The following is an 11487-nucleotide window of genomic DNA, read 5'->3' on the forward strand; positions in this document are numbered from 1 at the left end:
GTAGTCACTTTACTAACACTTTAACTTCTAAACATACGTTTTAGACATGTATTTCATACAAGTAACAATAAAAAGAGAAAACAGAAAAAGAACCTTTCTCTTAGTTATAGGCTAAACTGTTTTACCCTTCAATGATAACAATGGGTTGGTGTTTTTCTAGATTAAGACAACAATTTAAGTTGTGCTTGAATACTTTCTGGGAAATAAAAAGAATGTCAATGCATTGTTTGGGTGTGAGTTGTCCCTGACATGTAGATATCAACTTTTGGCTATTAAAATAACACAATAAAACGGAGAATTGGATGTCAGCCAATATGTTTATAGGCTAGACACCTCCAATTTAGATAAACATGCTCATCAGTCAGGAGTATTTTTTGAGCTGCTACATGTGCAAGGAAATTTGGGAGTACAAAGGAATATTTAATCTAGTTAGCAAGATGAGATCAATACAACAATTAATTACCCAAGACATTGTATTATTACTTGCTAAATAGTGTGGTACCAGATAAAAAGTGCTGACAGTATCATCTGAGAATCCCAAACATAGAGCACATATACAGTCCATGTCTTTATTTTAGAATGAAAAACCTGAGTACAGAATTTTATTGTCAGTTTTTATTATCACATTAACAAGATTATGCAAAATAATTTGCTATTGTGTGTCTATATGAATACCAGTTATCTTTGATATTTAATAATTTCACACACACTTCAGCCAACATGCTCAGTTTTCTTTTCATGATCCTTCATCTGCCTAGAATATTCCCATCTTCCTCTTTACTTATTAGATAGGTGCAAATAGTCCTAGGAAAATGGACCGTTCTTGCTGCGTTTGTGTTTCATGTATTCTTTAGTGTGAATGAGGTTATTAAATATTTTAGCTTAAAACACCCCCTGCTGGGCTGTATACAGTATAAGTAATCAAGAGATAATGAATACTATAACTTCAGGAATTTTTAATTTCTTGTTATTTCAATAAGATCTTGAAAACAAAATAAACTGATAATTGGGAATTACCTTAATTGAGCAAATTAAAAGAAGTATTTAAAGTCACTTCTGGGGAAGATTTTATGTTTAGTAGTGTTTTTATGTTTGCTATGTTTGAAGATATTGATGAAATATATTAACATAGCTTAATATCTTTATTACGAATTATGTTATATATTATGAAGTTAATATATCTGTTGATTCATACACACATATCATCAAATGTTGATAGTTTTTCTTTCCAGAGCTCCAAAGGAAAATTATTTTGACGTTTTGTAGCCAAATGGACTCTCACTTTAGGTGTCCACAGCTGATAACCAATTTTGTTCTTGGATCTTACGTTGAGTGCTTGACATAAATACATGTTGAGAAACAACAGTTGTCTTTGTGCTGTGCCTTCATGTATGGCTGGAGTCTAAAATAAATGTTATATTTCAAGTAAACTGTTGAAAAGTCTGACTTTACTATAATGGTGATTCAGTTCTTTTTTATATATGGATTTGCCTTAAAGTATTTTATCCTTGGAAACACTTGCATATACTTTCAGGGGTTTTGTGGTCCCATTTGCTTTTCTTTGCTAAATTCTATCCTTTACCCTTTCCTAAATCTGGTCACTCATCCTCCCAAGCTGTGTTAATATTGAGAATTATGCAGGAGGAAAGGTGGAAATGAGCGAAGTATGGCCTCAGAGGTATGTGTTTATCTTTTGCTTTATTTGACATTGTTTTGGCCTTAAGCAAAAAGAGGACATTTGCTTTTGTGATTCACTTGCTTATGTAAAGGAAAAAGAACCACCTGCCTTTTTTTTTTTTTTAAAGAAAGACATCTTTAATAATTCTATTTTAGGATTTCTTCAAGGTATGACATATACCCTAGATTAAAGGCATTCGTATAGTCAGCATGAATCTAGCCTCAGTTCATATTAATGCCTGTAAGAGTCGATTCTGTGCCAACACCATTTCTAGGGATGGAATTAACAGCAAGGTGCAACAGCTCACAGCTGTCAGAATAATAACTCACTATCTGAATGTCAAGAGTTGGTGGGAACCATATATGCTTGGGGATTTTAAGTGTCCTGAAGGGTTTGTAGAAACTTGGGTCAGTCTAAATTTGACTTTGTTCCCCTATCCCCAGGTTGTTTTCATTGGGAAATTTGAGCTACAAGTTCTATTCTGTGTTTAAGTGGTTATTCCTTGCAGTATAGCGAATCGGAAGTAGGTATGTGGGCATATAGTTGAAGAAGACTGCAGCCTGCCCCGAGGTAAAGATGTTTAGATAGACTGAAATAGAGTGAGAATGGAGGGTTCTTTGGCACCCTTCCAAAGGCTCCCCTTCTAGTTTTAAACTCTCTGAGGTATTTGGAAGGAAAGCAGTATTAAAATTTACATATTAAACACTTCCCATTCTGTAATGATCCCTGAATTTTTGATTTATATTAATCAGGCCTGGTTAATATTTTTTCCCATCCATAGACTGAGAGTTCCTTAATGATCTCCTTGAGGTCAAGGATAGTGTCAGTCTTACTGTGTGTCCTTAGGGTGCTCAGTAATATTTGCAGAATGGAAGACCAAATGACAGTGCCTATTGGCTTAAGGTAACACTTGCTTTTCCATTTTAATGTAACTGCTATTGAAATAATTATCCCCTTCTTCCTCCATTATTTCCAAAAAAGCATTCATTGAGTGATTGTGTTAGATTTTCACAAATAATACCCATCCTGTTGGCTACATTGTATTAATAATCTCAACTGGGAAGAGTTTCACGTTTGAAGAGGTGGGATTCTATGCAAGACATTTGCCTGTTTCTTCTTAAACCCATTCCCTGCCCTTCTCTTGCTCTTCTGTTTATTATTGGGCCAGCACCTGCAGTCTGTTTCTTAGGTTCCCTTGCTAACTGGTTTCCAGTTAAGTTTGGCCAACAGCAAGAGAATGGTGGGCAGGAGGAAGGGAGAAGCCAGGGCATGTCTTCCTGGGCACTTCTTGCTGTCTCCTTCTGCTTCAGGTTGAGTGCCTGACAGTGGCTGTGCCTCTTCTTTGGTTCCAGCTCCCACCTCATAGTCCCTTCTGCAGTGGCCTCAGTTTCTTCTGGGGGCTCTGGTAAAGCACCTCAGCCCTTTGCCCCTCTTGCTCAGAGGTTGATAGTGGCTCCTTTCTCTCTTTACTTCCCTTGTTTCCTTTCTTCCTTCTTTCCTTTTTTTTTTCATCTTCTGATTGAAATATAATTCAGATACCATAGAATTCACCCTTTCAAAGTGTACAATTCTTTGGTTTTTATTATTATTTACTTATTTGTTATTTATTTTATTATTCACAGACTTGTACAAATATCACCAATATCTAATTGTAGAACATTTCTAAAACATTTTCATCATCCCAGAAAGAACACTTGTACCCATTAGCAGTCACTTAAGTTCTCTTCTCCTCACAGCCGCTGGCAAACACGAATTTACTTTTTGTCTCTGTGGGTTTGCCGCTTCTGCATATTTCATGTACATGGAATCATACAACACATGGCCTTTTGTGACTGGCTTCTTTCAATTAGCATAATGTCTTCAAGGTTCATCCACGTTGCAGTATATATCAGTACTTCAATTTTGTGGCTGAATGATATTCCCATTGTATGGATATACCACATTTCACTTATCCATTCATCAGCTGATGAACATTTGGTTGTTTGCATTTTTGGGGCTATTATGAATAACACTGCTATGAAGTTTCATTTGTAAGTTTCTATGTGAACTTATGTTTTCAATTCTCAGATTGAAATTCTCAGTTCTCTTAAGCAAAAAGAGATAGACCTAGGAGTAGAATGACTGGATCATAAGGTAACTATACACTGAACATCTTGAGGAGCTAGATAGTAGCTTCTTTCTGTTGCACATCTCTGCATTATTGTCCTCTTTGGCCATTTGGCTTTTCCAGCCCCTTTATGACTAGCTTCCTGTATAAAATATTCTCTATTAAAATAGAGAACTCTGGCATAAACTCTCTTTCCTGGACTGAACCCTGACTGAGATGGTTTCATGAAAGTCAAGGCTATTTCCTCTCCCAAGTTTCTTCTCTTTTGCATAACTGAGAAACCACAGTTATGCCAATAAGAAGAAACCACAAAGTTGTCAGCATTGTCAGGGAACAGGGTGTCTGGTTAGTTAGATTTTGCAACTTTATCTGGTAATTTGCTGCCATCTCTAACCTGGTGACTGTTCTTTTGAACCTACCTTGTTTCCCCAACAGTCACCAACTTTGAGTATAAGTAGTTCATTTGGAGAGAGATTCCAGGACCCTCCAAGAAAGAGAGTAGGGAAGTGAGAGGGGAGGGAATAAGTCCATAAAAGATGCTTTGATGAGCAGGTGACTGTTGAGGGCAGCTGGGGCTCAGTCCTGCTGAGGACCTTGGAGAAACTATACAGTGCGTGTCTCAGAATTGTCTCACCTGAGGGGTATGGAAACTGAGGTATCTCTCCACTGTATTTTATTTGTCATGGCTTGACGGCTGCTCCCTAGGGAATTAATTCCCTGAGCACTTCAGGCATAGTCCTGTGGCCAGAGAAAGCCTGAAGGTAGGGTCCCAGATGCTTGCAGGAAGAGCTGGTGTAGTGTGTTTAGACATATACTCATGAATGTTGGCAGGGGTTGGGGGGATCTGTAAACTCCTCTAGGATAGAGACCTTGCATGTGTATCTTTAAATTTTACTTGTGAATAATAAGAATTAGTTGATATTATGCATGTGTGAAGGTAACTGCCCAGGGAAGGAAACTTCCTGAATTATATATTGGAACTGTCATCTTATGTTTATACATTGGGACTCTTTCAGATATTGATCTCGAAAGTATGTTTTTAGAAAGAACCACAAATTCTCGATGTGCAACCAGACCGTCAGTTACACTGTCAACACACCTTGAAAGAAGCCTCATAGAAATACAAAGTTAAAATTTCCTTGATGCTTTTAGCTGTAGAGAATACAATCCATAAGGGAAAATAGAATCTTCCACCCAAGGTTTTCATAGACACAAAGCAGAAGTCTGTGAGTCATGGACTTTGTGACTTCAGAAGTCCATGAGAAATGACAGTATTAAAAAAAGATTGATTAAAAATCAAGAAGTTTTGAGGAGTTTCTTAAAACAATGGACCAATAGAGAGAACCTGTTTAGATCAAGTTTAAAAAGGCAGTGATAAAAATGTAAATTAGTAATTGCCTCTGGATCTCTTAACCAGCTGAATAAATTTAGATGTAATCAATTCTCCTCCCTCAGATTAAAGCTGTGTTTTCATTAGGTTGAAAGCAAAGTGATAGGAAAGTGGAGAGTTTTTAAAATTATTGAGAAATTACATGTAAATGGGTTAAAGCCACTGGCATTTGGGAAGCTTCTTTCCTATTCTTGAATCTAGCCTAGGGCAGGGCTGTGCCACATCTAAAGGATTTTAAAGAGTTTGCAGTTTCCCCTGGTCATCCAAACGGGTCATAGTGATCACTGTTACATAAGTTAATTACAGAAACTTCACTATCCATGCCTTGATCCCTGCAATCTGGAGCAGGAAATGCCATTTAATCATATCTGGCATGGTTTGTCTCCCTATTTGGGAACCCACAGCAATTTATACTTTGCATGTAGCATCCTCCACTTTCTGTTTCATGCCTTCAACTCCTTTCTCCATAATCCCCCTTGTTTTCTTAAGGGCAATGTAAGCTTCAGCAAACCTTATCACCTGTTGGAATCTAAGATTCCCCAGCTGTAGAGTACAGATAATAGTAGCTACTTCAGAGTTGTAAGAGTTAAATGAGAAAACACATGATAGCTTCACGCAGTGGCTTCACGTAGTAGTAGTGAGTAATTGGTAGCAGTTATGATTACACCTAGGCCCCACTCATGTGCCTGTTTTCTTCTTGAGTGACCCACCATTATCTGCTGCTTCAGCCTTCCACCCATCCTCTTTTACATCCTTGGGATCTTTTTCCAGAAATTTATTTCTCTTTCTCTCTTGCTTTTAGTCCTCCTCCCTTCCCCCATCCTATTTTTCTGGTTCTTTCCTTTATGTTCTGACCCTAAATTCAAAATAAAACTAACAAACAACCCCGTTCCCACCAAGTCTGCTCCAACTTAAGTTACTGTTCTATTTTTTCCCTTTTTTCTGCTAAATTTCTTGGAACAGTTGTCTGTGCCTGCCACATTCACTTTGCTTCCTAGTTACTCTGCACCCCCTGTGCCCTGGCTTTGACATTTTCTCCCAAATGTGACTCTTCTCAAGGTCATGAATAAGCCCCTGCTGGCGACATCCTGAGGCTTCTTTGAATTCTTTATCCTCCTTCACTTATTAGCCCTATTTCACACTGTGCTCACACCCTCCTTGAAAATGTCTGTGCTTTTGGCCTCTGTGGCCTTGCTCTCCAGGTCCCCTTCCTTTCTGACCACTCCCCTTCATTTGTCCAGGTCCTCCCCTATTTCTTAAAGGCTGGTGTTTGCAAGTTTTCTGTCCCTGGGACTCTTCTTGCTCTTCCTGAAATTGCTGTCTTAGTGCATCCATGTCCAAGGCTTTGGTTGTCATTTTCTCATGGTAAGGGCTTGTTCTGAGCTCCATCTACTTACTAGTCATTTCTAACAGGCTGGGTACTGCCTCCCAAACTGAACCAATTACCTTCTGACACACACCTCTTCCTTTCTTCCTTCTTATGCTTAATGGTATCAGCATCCACCCAACTGCTCAAACTGGAAACCTACCTCACTTGGACTCTTCAGCCACTCGCACCAGGGTCCATTTCACCATTTTACTTTTTGGCTTTCAGATCCACTGCTTCCTCTTTGCTCCCCCTGCCACTTCTCTAGTTTAAGACTTTGTGGTCTCCCAGATGAATTGTTACGATAGCAATTTATGTCATCTCTAGACCTGAAGACTCCCATTCCCCTTCACATTTCTTAAAGGTGGATTGTATCAGGCCACTTCCCTACTTAAAAACCTTTGATAGATCTTCATTGAATACAGCAGTGTTTCCCTCTTTGTGCCTTGCATGGTGGTTGAAGAGAATTAAGCGTTACTGGAATGGACCTGGCTGGGAGGCAGAGTTGCCCAGAGCTGAGTTAGGGGTGGAGGCATGGAGGATAAGAAGAGATTGGGAAGGGAGGAGGAGAGCCTTTTATCAGGTTCATTGGTGATGGTCCCAACTTAGACACATTTACTTCTTCTATGCTCAGGCCCCCACATTTCTCCTCTGCTCCCCCTACCAACTTCCACTGGCCACTCATCCTGTGATGGGTTTCCCTGCAGCCCAGTTGCATGGATTTCCCAGGCAGAAACACCGTGGCCTTGTGCCTCAGGCTGGTGCTGGAATCTAAGGACCAAGTGTCCTAGGAAAGGTGAGAAAGGGCTGTAGCCCCAATTCCAGTTCATGTCGCCATGAGGTCACAGGGTACCGGTGCTGGAAGCTGACCCACCTGGGTTGGAGCCATGACTCTTCTTCCCCTGCGGACAGTGTAAGTTTCAGCAAATCTCATTGCTTCTCTGAACTTCAGTCTCCTCAGCTATAGAGTGCTATAATATAGTGTAATATACTATAATAATAGTAGCTATTTTGAAGAAGTTGTGATAGTTAAATGAGGAAAAGCATATTGATAGCTTCATGCAGTGGCTGTACATAGGAGTGGTGAATAAATGGTAGCAGTTATGATTACACCCAGAGCCTTTCAGGCCCATTCATCTGCTCAACAATACTGAAAGTCTTGTCTGAAAGACCTGGTAATGAAACCTCCTAAAGAACCCACGTGAAGAAATTGTCAACAATATTTGGGACATTATGAGAATATACTCAAAAGATTTGCTAGAAGATCCTTGTAAGAATTTTCTCAAATTGTGAGGCAGGGGTGAATGTTATGGAGAATCTTTTTTCCATTATTCCGTTATTATCGAATAACATAAAACATTTTGAAGTAGAACAGGTTCTAGTGCTTTGGTCAGATGGCTTCTGGTGACAAGAGATTGTTGAGCAGAAGTGATGATTATCATTTTGGTTAGGAACGGATTCTCAGTTCTCAATTATATCAGTCAAGGGGGTTAAATTTATTTGGCTCTCTTCAGTTATGTGTACAATAAATCAGGATTTTCGGCCTGTGAGGGGAGAATTGTCCTACTGATGTGGAACCTCATCTTTTTAAACCCAGTGAAGATGAGCCAAATTTCTTTCATTATAAGTAGTCACCAACAGTTCCATTCTCATCACTGAGGGAACCTATTTACAGGTAGACATTTTTCACATCAATCAGATTTATTATTTGTATATTTGATTGTTGAGATACTTTCATTAAAATTTAGTAAATATTTTATAGATACCTTATAGTTCATGGCAAGAAAGATTTTCATTTATAATAACGATAGGATGCTTCCTTTTAAAATAAATTATACAAGGGAAAAGAAGAGAACTGACCTAATAACATTTTTAAATACAATGAAGTAAAATAGAAGAGTGGGTAGCTTACAGATAGTACAAAAACGTAAGCCTTACAGCATCCATGCTCCTCAGCATGGCCTCGGTACTGGGTTCAGCAGTGTTTCCCAAACTAACTTTCATGTCCATCTGGAATATCAGAATGTCACCTTATTTGGAAATAGTCTTTGCAGATGTAATTAGTTAGGGTGTGATCATATTGAATTAGGGAGACCCTAAATCCAATGACTGGTATCCTTATAAAAAGGCCATTTGTAGACACACGGGAGGAAGGGTCCATGACAATAGAGGCAGAAATTAGAGTGATGCAGCTACAAGCCAAGGAACCCCAAGTATTGCAGCAACCACCAGAAGCTAGGAGAGAGGCATAAAACAGATTTTCCCTCAGAGCCTTCTGAAGGAATCAACCCGGTTGACAACTTGATTTTTGACTTCTGTCCTCTAGAATTGTGAGAATAGAGTTGTTATTTTGAGGCACCTAGTTTGTGGTAACTTGTTAGAGCAACTTATATGAAACTAATACATCCTCCCTTCCCGCATCTGCTTATTATACTCATTCATCATATTTCCTGAAGATGCATGGTGATTCTCAGGCTTCTGTTCTGGGACTTTTCCTCTGTCTGGAATGTGCCTTATCCTAGCCTTTTCCTGCTTCTCTCACACCATCTGTTTGTAGGCCCTGCTCAAATTTACTGCCTCAGAATCCTTTCCTCCTTGCCCTTCCACTTCATCTATGCACAGTCCACCCTTTGTATCCCGTTGTTGTATTTTCTCTTCCCCAGATGTTGTACATAGTTTGTTCTGTGTCTGCATCCCTATTAACTCATATACTTCTTGGGAGCTGGGGCTGTTTTATCTTTATATTTCTGCTACTTGGGATGCGATGGGCACTTAATTGCTAGCATTAAATATTCAATTAATGAGAGTTTCTCTTTTTTTTTTTGATGTTGTTTGTTTCTATCTCTTAAAACCCAAGCCTATTTATTTCATTCTTTTTGGAAGAGGTGTATAAAAATGAATGCTACTTTGGATATAAAAACAGGCAATTTTGAGATCAAAAGTTAAGTCTTCCTGGCCTTGCTGTTAGTAACTGCTACTTAAAATTTGTTTAATTTAGAACTTAATTTTGTGAAGTTAAATGGTGGAGTAAAAGGAATAAACCAATAAATAACTGTCTTGAAATTCTGGAGATGACTTCATTGAAGGCTCTTTAGAGTAAGGTCACTGACAGCAAATCAGAGAAATATTGAGGTGAGTTCACCGTATTAAAGACCTGAAAAGCTTTTACGCCCAGAATCATTCTTCATGCCGTTTCCTGCCACAAGATGTGGGAAACGGGTTACGTGGAAAATTTGTGGGAAGAGGTAGAAAACTTTTTATAATCCATAATCAGTTGAGGGTGATAATAAGACAGCTGTCATTTAAAGACTGAGAAAGGGTTTTACTCTAAGGAAAGGAATAGAATTACAAAGGGGAAGACCAAGCATTTCAAGGACTCCATCTGTTTTATTATCTTGTGTTTCTAGAACTATCTTCTGGCATCACAGCATTGACCACTAGTTATGGTAATCAATTTATTATTCACGAAAGGGAGGGAAAACCCTGACTTCAACAGGTTCTTAAACCATAAATCAAATCCCAGTGAGGTGATGCATTTGAAAAGACTGATTGTGGTTGTGTTCTTAAGTATCAGTCCTATGCAGGGAAAGAAAAAAATTACCAAAGTGGCTTTGGTAGTAAATTTAGGTTTCCTGAAAGTGAGATATAGTTGCAAGATGGCTTTCTATGGGCTCTGTCAGAAAAAGTTTTTTTTTTTTTTAACAAAGCATTCTTTTAGCTGTAGATAAGAAAGGATCCACCCCTCTGCCAGAGGTGTTCTGGCTGTTTTCACTGGCTCAGTTCTTATTTGCAGTGCCTACCCACTGAGTCTAGGCTTGTCCTGCAGAGAGAATGTTTCAGGAATTGCAGTTCTCCCTTTTACTTTTGAGGATGATGCTCATTTCCAGTGTTGTCCAAAACTCCTAGTGCACACACCCCAATAAAAATCTGTTAAGGGAGGAACGACAATTTGATGAGCTGCTTCTGACAGTCTGAGGCCCCAGAGAAATACAGTTGATGGTTGGTGGGTTTAGACTCTTTTATTTATCCATTGCCCAAAACTTAAAAACAAATTTTTTTATATGATTCTGTGGGTTGAGTGAGTGGGCTTAGCTGGGTGTTTTTTCTTCCTCAGATGATGTCAACTAGGGTTAGTCAGTTCTTTGCATTCAGTTGGCATCTTGGCTGGGCTCGAATGCCTTATGCTTTGCTGCTTCTCCACATGTCCTTTTCATGTGGCTAGCTAGGGTCTTCTTACAGCATGGTAGTCTCAGGTTAGTCAGACTTCTTATCAGCCGTCACCCAGAGCTTAGAGTCTAGGACTGGATCTAGAACAGTGTCACTTCTACCCAAGTTATAAGGCCAACCCAAATTCAGAAGGGAAGTAGACTCTACTTCTCAATGGGAAGAGTGACTTGCTTTTATAGGAAGGGAAAGAAGTGATAGCAGCCATTTTTGAAGACTAACACAGCCTCATTACTTAAATGAGCACTATTTAATTTTGTAATTTAGTTTTTCTCATACAAATTCAGCTCCCTTTATGTCAGCAATCTTACATTCCTTTGCCAATTCCGGTCAGCATTTTCTGGCCCTTTAGGAAAGATGGTTCTAATTATTTTATTATTAAAAAATTTTTTTTATTGGAGTCTAGTTGATAGTTCTCTTAGTTTCAGGTGTACCAAAGTGAATCAGTTATACATATACATATATATCAACTCTTTTTTAGATTCTTTTCCCATATAGGTCATTATGAAGTACTGTGTAGAGTTCCCTGTGCTATACAGTAGGTCTGTATTAGTTATCTATTTTATGTATAGTAGTGTGTATATGTCAATCCCAATCTTTCAATTTATCCCTCTCCCCTTCCCCCCTGGTAACCATAGATTGTTTTCTACATCTGTGGCTCTATTTCTGTTTTGTAGATAAGTTTATTTGTACCATTTTTTTTTGATTCCACACATAAGTGA

This window comes from Phocoena phocoena, chromosome 20, assembly GCF_963924675.1.
Source record: "Phocoena phocoena chromosome 20, mPhoPho1.1, whole genome shotgun sequence".
Classification (NCBI taxonomy): domain Eukaryota; kingdom Metazoa; phylum Chordata; class Mammalia; order Artiodactyla; family Phocoenidae; genus Phocoena; species Phocoena phocoena.